A 12956-nucleotide genomic window follows, 5' to 3' on the forward strand; every position below is an offset into this window, starting at 1 on the left:
TAAATTTTATTTTTAATTTTTGGAGGGGGGCCAAATAGTGGTATTTCACATTTAAAGATAGAGAAATAAGAAAAAAAAAACAAAGGATAATTACAATTTCAAAAAATCCGGGGGGGGGGGCATGGCCCCCTCCGGTCCCAACGTGGCTCCGCCACTGCACCTGAGGCTGCAAGTAAAGGAACCAAAGGAAAATTGAACATGGAAATGAACAGAAGTAAAAACAAAACAGAACAACATCGATGCAGACAGATCTGAAGTTCATTCATGACAATACCTCCTCTTTCTTCTCTTCTTTCTTATAGCGTTCTCCTTCTTCTCTTCATCTTTCTTTGCATCCTCTTTTGGAGGTTTCGGTATGGGGGAAGATTAACTCAACCAGTCTATGACTCTTCCGTTGAACTCTATCCAAAACCTTCAATGGATCAGCTGTAGCTTTTTTACCCTTCACAACCACTGTATGAGTCCTGCAATTAGTTTGAACATCTTCCACCCCTGAAAATCAGAAGAAACAGAGTACATTGGATTGAGTTCCCCAAAGCAGCTACGCAAGGCAATGAATTTAGAGAAATTAAAATGGGTTTTCTTGGTTTCGATCATCAAACCTTCGAATCCTGTCAAGCTTCTCCTAACCTTCTTCACACATCCCTCGCAATGCATGTAGCCTCTGAGCACAATTTCTTCTGGTGGAGGTGGTGGTGGCTCCTTGGGTTCCTCTTTGGCATCCTCTGTTCTTTTATCGATAGCACCCTTCGAAGCTGTCAAGACTACATTATGGCATTCTTCTGTTCGCCTCTGGCTGCAAGCTGAACGAGCTGCTTGCTGGTGAGAGATTTTCCCAAAATGTAGTTCTCGTCCAGAAGCTGCTTACCCAGATGAAGGGAGAGAAAAGAGGGTCTCTTGGAGCTGAGTTGATAGTATTTATCAGTGGTTTTCCACCAAGTGAGAACAGAGGGTTTTGGGTTGGGTTTGGGTTTTCCCCTGGGTTGGGGTGATGGAAGAGATGAAATCAGCGATTATGGCGTGTTGAGAAGGCTTGAACTTGCCGTACCAAATGAGGTTAACAAAGATTTGGCCGGAAAGGAGAGAGCCCTTGTGGTATTGAAGCAGGGGCTGCTCCTGCACCAACTCGGTGAGTTTCCTCCCAGCTAAGCAGCTGCTGTGTTCTTGGCCGACGACGGAGAAGACGAAAGAACGGCGAAGAAATACCAGAGGGTCTCACCTCGTGGTGTTAAGAGTTTCTTTTTACCAACAATGAGATTTTTACATTTATTTTTTGAATAAAAGAACTAAACTTATTAAAATAAACTAAAACAAATAAATCAAAAAAGAGGGTATTTCCGTCATAAAAATTATCAAACTAACCGTTTCCGTTAAGCTTGTCCTTATTTAATCTTTTTTTAAACCACAGGGGAGCCATATGCAAAAGAAAGCTTAAATTGGACTAAAAGGGACCTGGACCAAACCTCAAGGGGTGAAAATAGAAAAAAGAAAAAAAAGCAATCAAGTATCGAAAGCCTGCTGCTTTCAGAGAGGAAGATTTGGTTTGGATTTATCTTAGGAAAGAAAGGTTTCCTTGTGTTCATCATGGCAACTCAAGCCTAGAGTTGATGGACCTTTCTAAGGCATTGAAAAAAGTCAAAGAAATGCCTACAAAATTGAATTTCCAGGTGACAATGCTATTTAGCAACATTCAACATTGCTAACCTTTCTTTGTACCATGAAGATGCAGACGAAGGAAATTCAAGGACAAATTTGCATGCAGCAAAAGCATCTAATGCCGGAGCATTTCCTAAATAGCCCACTAGGCCACAAGTTTAAATAAAACATCTAAAAGCACTAAGTGGCCATATAGTCACTAGTTTTGGATGTACTTGGTAATAAATCCTATATGAATCTTAAAAGGAATTCGCATAAGATTTTTATATGGATGGAAATTTCTAGAAGTCTATTTTCCAGCACAACAAACGGCGAGTCATTTGCTATTTCTAAAGGGAACAATGATCATTTCAGTGAAGGAGGTCTAAGTTCGAGGGCTTGTGATCAACTACCACTTCATATTTTCAATGCCTTGTAAAATGCCATTCTCTTGTTTCAAAAGTCTTCATTAAATATAGAAACTTAGCTAGTCAAACTAATTGGTTTTTTAATAAGAAATTTTTGTAAATTGCCTGAGCATGGAGGGAGGTTCCAATGCTTATCTATATAATTTCATATTGTAAGCTTATTGGGATGAAATTTGAGTCTGGCCTTTGTCTTTAGAAGTTCTAGTTTGGCTCTTATTGCCTTGGGCAGAATTCCTTTGCATGACGAGCATACAATCTTTGAGTGTTCACTTATAATACCTCTCACTTGTCTAATTTTTTTGGCATTAATTTCTTTTAAAGCTTTTTGGCGTTATTACTAACATGTTGTGAAATCCCTCATAACCTTAACCCGAAAATCTATATTTTAGGTTCGAAAATCCGGAGTGCGGGAAGAAGGCAACTGTGAGCCATCCGAGTTGAACCCATTGGATTTTACTTAGAAACAATGGAAGTAGATGGAGATGATGCTAAGATAAAAATCTTATCGGACGGAAGAAGATCTAACTTGAATGATGACGGACTTGGTAGATGGATCAAAAATACAGTAATCACACAAGTGGAATGTCCCAAAAATCAAGTAAGACTTTTCTATAACTTGGAAAAGGACCCAAGAGGAAGATAGAGCTTTCGGAGCAAAATGTGGTTTTGACCAAAAGGGGACAGTTGGCAGCTTGCCTTGGTCCCCCCAAGTGACCAACCAATCTCTGGTGCAAAATTATCACTTTTGGGAAATTAGGTTTTTGAAGACCTATTTAATCAATTTTCATTCTAAGTCGTGTCATTGTGTCATAAGGTTGTTAAAGAACATCAGAGATACTCTAGAGAACTCTCTCCAAGGTGAAGGAAGATTTCCAATCATCCGTGAGTTTTCCGTTTGACAATTATTCTTCTACAAGGTTAGCAATCATCTCTTTCTTCTAGTTCTACTTTCTCTATTGTTTCTACCTACTGTAGAGACTTTGAAGGAGATATAAATCTACTGTAATGACCTATTCTTCCATTCTCTTAGCTCTAGAGTGAATCTCCATTCACCCTAGCTCTTTTGTGAGCTTCACAATGTGTTTTCGGTAAAGACCTAGCGTGAATCTATATGATTGTATTCTTTTTTTATTAGTTTGATTTCCAATCCATGCTAGATCATATTCTATGATGTTTTTAGACCTTATTCTACTATTCTCTTTACCTTAGACTTAGTCTATTTGTGAATCTATGGTTTGATTTCGAATGAGACCTAATATAAGACTCGTTGGGTTTTCATTCCTTTGACCATGATTAAAGCCTAAATCATACTAGATAGTATCCTACAATTATTTCAAAATTTTCTATTTAATTTTGGAGTGATTTGGAACCCAAACGGTGAGTTTTCGATCGATTTTAGGTTTTACTGTAAGTACACAGCAACCTTGGTTGATGGGCTTGGCAACCTCAAGCGACCAAGCCAGGCAACCAAGCTAGGCAACCAAAGGGTATAGTGACATCAGAATGCCCTGTTTTGCCCTCATTTCACCTTTGAACCTCTAGGGTTTGTTCCTAACATTAAATCCTCTTATTATTAGGACTTTTGGGGCAACTTTGAATCCATCTTTTGGTCAACTCTTCAATAGTTTCAAGTCGACAATAAGGTGAGGACGTTTACTTACAAATAACATAAGTTACTTCCTTATTTTGTAATAGAACTTGAATGCATGATCTATATTACTGTTTTAGGACTTAATCATGATTGATATGCCTCTGTAATTTCAGAATGTTATTAGTAATGATGTATACATATTTGACGAATATGTGAATGTTGGAATGTGAATGAGTTATGATATGATGATATGTTTGAAAACCATATTGTAATGTGATTGTGGAATGGGGATGTCAATTGGGTGTTTTAGTCTTGGGATATCATTGGAGGTGGTATGTGACACATTCCTATGATGCCCCTTGGCGCTTTTCGTGATTATTGAATGTCATACCTGGGTTGTCTAAAAGTGTTTGGTAAGAAACTCTGTCATATCACACCTTATTGACGTGGGTATTGAGGCCGAGTGACCGTGGCAGCAATGAGGATTGTGGGCATTCAAGACCAGTATCCAACCCGTGAGAGGACACAATCACGTTGTGGAGGCCATTCATTGGTAGGGTCGCATCATAATAAGCCTACGCTCATGGGCGCTCAAGACCCGTAGACAACCCGTGAGAGGACATGAGAGCTTTCCATTTAGTATATGTGGATGACCAATAGGGTTAAGAATCAATAGTCCGAGTTGGTTGGAGTTGTAAGATATGAGGACTCTAGGGGAAAGATACTAGAACGGATTGCGAGAGGCAAGGAAGGGAATTATTCTACCCTAAGTTGATGTGACTTAGTAGATGACTTGCACTGGGCTAGGTGTAACCCTGACATGCGCCAATACTCATACCAATGGTAGAGTGAGAGAGTGGTGACCTAAACCCCAGCTATGGTGATAGTCCGAGATGGATACAGCCGCGGAGAACCCAAAAGACGTGCTTAAGAGCCTTAAGGGAGAGTGATTGAGACTGCCTAGAGGAGTATGGTGTTCTATCTTAATGCGTGTCTATCATTAGAGACTAGCATATGTTAGAGTTAGTAGCATACTTGCATATTGTCTCATATCATATTGCATCATGTTTTGTTCGTGAATTTGATTGTAATTGTTATATGTATTTGAACTCGCTGGGTTATTTTGGGCTCACCCTTTGGAGACAATATTTGTTTAGATGACTTCAGGTGAATAAGAGGTCTCAAGCCCCTGTTCGGAGGACCCTTTATTATATTATGCAACTGAGGAGAAATAGTAGCCCATGGTACGACTTGAGTACAAGTATGGAGTACTATCACTACACCAATCAATAGGGATAAACACCACCTTGCTCGCTGATGGGAGTATGAGCTTGATATGGATCCCTAGTTACAAGAATACAAGCCCAAGGAGCATAAAGGAAAAGTAGTAGAAGAAGAGCCATTAGAAGACATAAATTAGTTTGATAGTATTCTTTATTTCATTACGTTGTAATACTTCAGTTTGACTATTCTTCTGCACTTTGACTATAGAGTTTACTTTCACATACTCTTTTACTCCGATTATTTTGGTATCCTTTTCCACACTCTGATGTTGTTTTGAGATCCTTCTGAGATCCATTCTTGATTATTCTTTTAATTACATTAATACATTGATTGTTTCTTGCTCATGATTATACTATTGTGTTGTATGGGAGGATAATTGTTGAGACTTGATCTTTGGGGTTGTGGATCACACCTCTGGGTATTGTAGTTAGGGTACTGGCTAGGGGGATGTGACACATGTAATTTGGGAAAAATATTGATGTTATGATTTTCTTTTGTTGGTGAAAAATAATGGGACTTGAATATTATCCCATATAAATGAATTTTAATCTATTTAAAAAATTAAAAAAAAATTCTTGACATTTTACTTATAGTGACTAGGGCCCACAAACCCCAGGGGAGGAGAGGGGGAAGGGAAAGATGTGGGCAGAAGATCGAAAATAAGAACTCCTTAAAAATGCTGCAAATGGTATTCCCCACCACTCATGGTCCAACTAAAGAGAGAGACTTCCTCTAACATGGAGTGTAATATCCAGCCCTATTCTAACCTTGACCTTGACCCGAATCCACTGTTGTATTCAGGTCCGAAGACCCGAAGAGGTGGAAGAAGAGATTTATGGACCATTCTGATTGATGATCATGATTCGGAGACTGAGCCCATGGACATTGACAATGATACCCCTTGCTTAAATGCATTGTCAGCGTTTAAGGAAAGTCTGCACATCGGAGAAGATTAATATAGTTTATGTACCAAATGACCTCCTGTGCACAATCCGAAGGTATTCCCCGAAACTAGACTTCTTGATTGAATTGTGGGAGAAAACCTCACTCAATTTGACCTTGTATAGCCTTTCAAATCCCTACTTGAAGTTGCTGTTCTAAACCTTAGTTTTCTGCTGGAAATATTTTGGTCGATCCTTTTGGTCGATACCATCGACCAAGGACCATCGACCAAAATATCCCAGTCTGCCAAGTTAATGATTCCATGGAATATTCCTTTTCTATTTATTATAACCTCGAGCCATTAGCCCTATTGCAATCATTTTCTCACCTGAAAACTTGGGGAGAGCTTCCCAAAGCAGCTCCTTGGCTAATGTGAAGGGCACCTCATCAAAAACTCTTTGTTTATCATTGATTCTTGTCTTCATCTTCCACACTAAGGTATGAATCATCATTCCACTCTCTACCCTACCATTTTCTACTCTTTTCTATTGCCACCTTGCTGATGAGACATTGGGAATGGTGCTGCAACCTTGCAACCACCACTCCAAGTGTCTACTCATGTTCAATCCATGATTTCCTTAACTATTCATTGATGCTATGCTTCTATCTCATGCCTAGCATATGTATTCTATAATTTATCTATTAACATCATGCCATTTGGTACCAAACTGAGTTATAGGATGTATTATGTTCATGTTTAACATTGCCATATGATTCCAATCGAATTTCTATTAGTTCCTCTAACTATTACATGCCATTCCTCATCAATGCAATCAATTCCAACTCATGCCTTGATGTTTATCACTTTAACTTGATAACTCAAATTGGGGCTTTTTGTTTAGACAATTGGATTGGGTAAATTTCTTGATTTATAGTGTCCTACTACTATTGTTAAGTATGCCTCCAAGTTTCAGATTGATCCGAACACCGGAAAACTCATTTCGGATGTAAACCCCCAAAATTCACATTTCTGTCTCGAAGGAAATTTTGGTCGATCCTTTTGGTCGATACCATCGACCAAAATGTTGGCAGACAGCAACCTTGGCCAATTTTGATCCAATTAACATCCGATCTTCCCGACTTCTTTTCTAACTTATTATTGATGTTTGTTTAGGGCCTTAACAATTCTATTGGACTATTCTTGGTATTCTCAATTCATCATCAATTCATCCAAGGTAAGGATGGTTATCTCCATAAACATATAAGTCATCAAATATTGAATTGTGTTTTATTTAAAGAATGAAATCTCTTGATTTTCTTTCAATCATTATAAGACTGTTACATATGTGTTAGAACAGTAGCATTTAAATCTTCATACTCTTGGTGTGTTACTTTATCATTTTGATTTGCTTATGTTTATAATGATTCGTTTCAATATCATGATTTGATTACTATTATGGATATGCATGAGAAATGATGAGATTGAATATGTGATTGCTTGCGTATGACTTGGGATTGGGGGGGTGTCCTACTGACACTTCTGTCCTTGGGCATCGGAGGGAATAGTATGGGATGTTCTCCGATGGTGCCTATCGACACTCTCTCGGGTCATTGGATGACATACATAGGACTGTCTAGTTGGGTGGCTAGGTTTATCCCTGTCGTGTCAGACACAAATCGGAAGGGCATTGAGACCGAACAACCCGTGGTAGTGTATGGTTGGATGGGCGCTCTAGGCCGGTAACCAATCCGGTAGGGGACATAAACCATGCTACGGATACCTGAAAGGGGCCATTTATTAGTAGAGTTGCATATGGATAGACTTGGGCTCACGGGCGCTCAAGACAGGTAACCAATCCGTGAGAGGACGTGAGAGCTTCCCGTTTACTATATGTGGATGACCATTAGGGTTGATGAGTCTGAAATCCGGGATTTCGCTGACTCTAGTGTGAAGGATACCGGAAAGGATTGCCGGGGGCGAGGAATGGACGTATCTGAATCTGACTTGACCGACTGAGTAGATGACTTGCATTAGGCTAGGCTCTACTGTGACATGCGCCAGTACTTGACCAAATGGTGATGTGAGAGAGCGGTGACCGATCCCCTTACCACGGTTTTTTTGATGACTTTACCGATCTTCCCCGGGCATTCCCAAGATATGGAAATGGGAGAGTGATTGACGACCCAGAGAAGTACGGTGCTATGACTTAAAGCATGTCTACCCTAGAGACTAGCATTCATAGAGTTAGACTCATATTTGCATCATATGTTCCATATCGCATTGCATTATAATATGTTCTGAATGTGTATGATTTCTAATTATGGAATAACTTCCTTGCTGAGTTCTTCGAATTCATTCCTTTTGTGCAAATGTTTTTAGATTATATTACAGGTACCGAAGACTACGATGGCACCTCCCTTGAGGCGGACTATGATTCCACATACTACCCTCCGGGTAGTGGCGTCGGTGAGGATCCGTATATTGGAGCCGAGGAGGATTACTATTCGCACCAGGGTTAGCCCCACAGTTGTGCGGGAGCGGCAACGTTGGGTTTACTTCATCCGTACTGTTGAGGAGACTACCATTAGTATAGAAGAAACCCTAGCTTAGTGCCCCATTCCCCTGGTGTATTTATGGAACCTTTGGTCTTGTAACTAACTTATCTTTGAGATTATCTTTTGACACTTGGACATGTAATTAACGTTATCACACTTCTTTTCCTCTGCTCTGAGAGAGTGGTTATCATACCTTCTCTCACCTTTATGATTTTGATTATACTTTATTGTTATTGTCTTCCGCACTCTGATTTATTTAATCTTATTTTATTCATGATACTTAGTATTAATTGTTTTTACCATTGATTATTATTGTTCATGATTATGTTACCGTGTATGTGGGAGGCATGGACCTCAGATCATTGATCCTTGGACTGTGGATCACATCCCGGGTATTCCAAATGGGGTACCGGCTAGGTGGATGTGACATGTAGTGACTTTAACTCCGACAATATGCCATGTATTCCCAAACTATAACATGATATAAAGTTGTTAAACCTCCTCGCTTGATGAAGCCAAATCACCTTCTCCTCCTCCTACCCAACCTTCGAACCCCAACCTGAATCCTACTACTGCCTCTTCTTTGAACACCTATGCTCATTTAACTCCTCCCATATGCCAAATTCTACCTGCTCCTTTGGAAGTAGATGAGGACGATGATGTTATCATTAACAAGGAGGTTGTTGTCTCTATTGATGAGCGGCGGGAGATATCCCTGGGTGGTCTTGTTTTGGAAGGGAAGCCTTTTAGGAGGCAAGCAGTCACTGAAGGTCTGATAAAGGCTTGGAACCCTTATTGTCCTGTTGAAGTGTCAATGATTAATGAGAAAAAGTTTAAGTTCCTTTTCAACCATGAGATTGACCTTTAGAACGTGGTGAAAAAGTCTATAGTTAGTTGCCAATAATCTGATATTGCTGGAAAGGTGGAGCAATGACCAAACTAATTTGTTCCCTTATGTAGAGTTTTGGGTTCAACTTCACGATGTTCCCATGGAACTGCTGATAGGAGATATTATGCTAATGGTTGTGCAGAAGGTGGGTGTCCCATTGAAGGTGTTGTTGGTGGAAGGAGTTCAGTTTGGCTCCAATATTCATTTTGACAGAGCTCGTGTCCGAGTGGATATTCAGAAACCTCTTTGCTTTTCTATTAACATAAAGGCTTGGAAAGAGATTCGGTCAAGGTTTTGGCATAGTATGAAAGGCTACCCCTAATATGCTTTTATTTTGGTTTGTTTGGGCATGAAGACAACAGGTGTGTTCGTTGCTTTGAAGACAGGAGCTTACACCAATGTAACCATGGTTGCCTGGACTCAGTATCATGCTCTGCTGCTCCAGTTCCTAAAGGAGCTGTGTGGAACCGTGCTACTACTCCTAAGGGGAGATTACTTTGTCTAGCAAAAGATGTTCCTTTAACAAGTATTCATGCAACTAATACTGTTGGGCCGTTGCTCTCTAATGGTGATTGTCTTGCTTCGCCAGAAGAAAGGAAGATGAACATGGGGGAACTCTCAATAATGCCGTTGGTGGCAGTGTTACAACATATATAGGTGGAAGTACTAGGTGACAGTGCTTAGCTTCAGAGTGTTAGTGGGATGGTTAGAACAAGTGGTGAGTTCCCACCAATTGCAGGCTCATATGAATCAGCCAAACTTGATCGTTGCAACAGCTTTTCCTCTGTTACCAATTTCCCTACCCTATCACTCTCGCCCCCCATTCCCATAGCCCCCTCCATCCAGTCTTTTCTTTTGAAAAAACTAGAACACTTTGGCGCCATTTTATCCCTACTTTCCCGTATGGATGATATCTTGATAACTGAATCAAGGTTAAATCCGGAGTACTTACCAAATGTCCCTCTTAACTTGGAAAATACAACTGAACAAGAAAACTAATCTCCAACCCTTTTGGTACCCATGTCAAATGTAAACATCACTCCTAATCCACCTTCGGCCACCCAATTGGTCAACCCTAACTGTCATGCAACTTCAACCACCTTCGTATATAAGTTACATTTTCGAACCCTTAGCTTTACCCCACCCACAATATCCCTCTTCACTCTCCTTCACCATTAACCTATATTACCCACAAGGTTGCAATTTACCCTTCTAACCCTCAACCTAACCCCACCCATACTAGCCTTTTTCTTCCTGCTTCAACATCCATAGTCCAACATAATGGACACCAAAATTCTAAGCTTAAGACTGTGGCAAGAAGTGCTGGTCTTTCTATGGCAGAAGCGTCAAGACCTATGAAGCGAATTAACAAGGAGAGGAAGTTGAACAAGAAAAACATTGTTCACAATCTTGTAGAGCACTCATAGGAGGATGGCATTTATTGCATGAATCATAATCGGGAGGTGCTATTTTTTCACCCTTCAGACCCGTGGTGATTGAGGATCAGTCCCACGGGTTCTAATGAAAATATTTAGTTGGAAATGTTGTGGGTTAGGGAACGCATAGACAATTCGTGCTCTAAGAAATTATGTCAAGTATGATTCCCCATATGATGTTTTTGTTATGGAATCAAAGTTTATTGATGAACTATGAATAGTATTATTAAGAAGCTGAATTTTGAAAGTCCTATATGTTTCTTCTAGGGGGTTGAAGGGTAGTCTTGCTCAATGTGGCATACGGGTATTAAAATCTCTGTGTGCTCAGCCAATAAAAAATTCATTGACTGTGAGGTGATTGATCAGGAAGGAAACCAATTCTTTTTGTCTTGCATTTATGGGGAACCAAGGAAACATCTCAGACACAAGGTGTGGGAAAGTTCATCTCAGTGGGTAGATACAGATCTAATGATTGGTTGGCAATGGGAAATTTTAATTCTCATCTTGGTTGGTATGAAAAAGAAGGTGGAAACCATAGTGGCTGTAGGGACTGCTCCTTATTTAGGGACATGATGGATCAGTGTGAATTATTGGACTTGGGTGCTAATGGCCCCACTTTTACTTGGCGCAATAGGAGGGCGCAATAGGAGAAGGGGCGGGATGGATTCTATTAGGGTCTTCTTGATAGGGCCTTGGAAAATGAAGGGTGGAGGGTAAAGTTTGGGGATGCGGCCGTGTTCGTGAAACCTGCCTTTGCATCGGACCATAAACCTATCGTGGTGGATACTGAGGGTAGTGTTGCTAAAGGGTGTAAACCTTTCCATTTTGAGGCTACTTGGGTTAAGAGTGAACAATGTAAAGAGGTGGTGCAACAATCCTGGGTAGAACCATCTAGGGGTTCTCTAGGGAATGCTCTTCTAAGGAAACTCATAAGGTGTCAGATGAACTTGAAGAGATGGAACAAAAATTAATTCGACCATATTCAAACACAGAGTGATCAGATGAAGGCGAAGCTGATTAACATACAAAGTAGACCTTTCTCTGAGGAGAATCCACAGATGGAGTTGGATACACAGGCCCATTTGGAGGAATAGCTCGAGAGGGAAGACACTTTATGGAGACAGAAATCAAGGATTACTTACATCAAGGAGAGGAATCGTAACTCAGCTTTATTTCATGCATCTTCTCTTTAAAGGCGCCAAAGGAATAGAATTCTTAAATTGAAGCTGAATAATGGTGAATGAACGAAGACGATTGATAAAGTTTATATAGAGATCAATCATCACTTTGAGGCTGCAGTGACATCTGAAGGTATAGACAGTGAGGCCCTAGAGCTGGAACTGCAATAGGTAGAGTGCTCGGTCTCTGAGGATCTTAATTTTAAAATATGTGTGTTACCTTCTTATGATGAGATGCATAATGCCCTTGCTGATATGGAACCTCTAAAAAGCATTGGGCCCGATGGTTTTCCCCCTTGTTCTACCAACAGTTTTGGCCAATCACGAAAGATGATATCTACACTGTGGAATTCTTTGAGAATTGTACTTTACATCAGGAATTTAATAAGACCTTTATTTGCCTTATCCCCAAGGTTGCAACTCCTGAGAAAGCAAAGAATTTTAGGCCCATCAATCTCTGTGGTGTTATTGTCACAATTATCTCTAAGATTATGGTTGAGAGACTAAAAGAATCATTAGCTGGTATTATCTCACCTACTTAGTTGGATTTTGTACCACACAGTTTGATCTCTGATAATGTTTTTTATGGCATATGAATTGTTTCATCATATCAAGCACAAGAAGAAAGGGAAGGCTATATTCATGGCTATGAAGTTGGACATAGAAAAAGCATATGACAAGTTGGAATGGCCTTTCATTAAAGCACTATTGTTAAAAATGGGGTTCTAAAACTGATGGGTATCTTTGGTGATGGAATGTATCTACTCAGTTTCCTATATTCTATCGGTGAATGGTACAAAGAGGAACTCTTTTACCCTCGGGCATGGCATTAGACAAGGGGACCCCTTGTCCCCCTTTTTGTTCATATTATGCTCTCAGGCTCTCTCAATGGTTATTGGAAGGGCTGAAGGAGATGGTTTGGTACGAGGGATCAGTGTTGAAAGGAGGGCCCCCGCTATTTCCCACTTGCTCTTTGCGGATGGCGGCCTCATGTTCTCATTGGTCAAATTGAATCAGGTGGTAAAATTAAAGCAATGTTTAGAGCTTTATTGCAAAGCTAGTGGAGAAGAGATAAAC

The sequence above is a fragment of the Hakea prostrata genome, chromosome 10 (genome assembly GCF_041222555.1).
Source record: "Hakea prostrata isolate BN-2017 chromosome 10, UWA_Hpros_2, whole genome shotgun sequence".
Lineage (NCBI taxonomy): Eukaryota > Viridiplantae > Streptophyta > Magnoliopsida > Proteales > Proteaceae > Hakea > Hakea prostrata.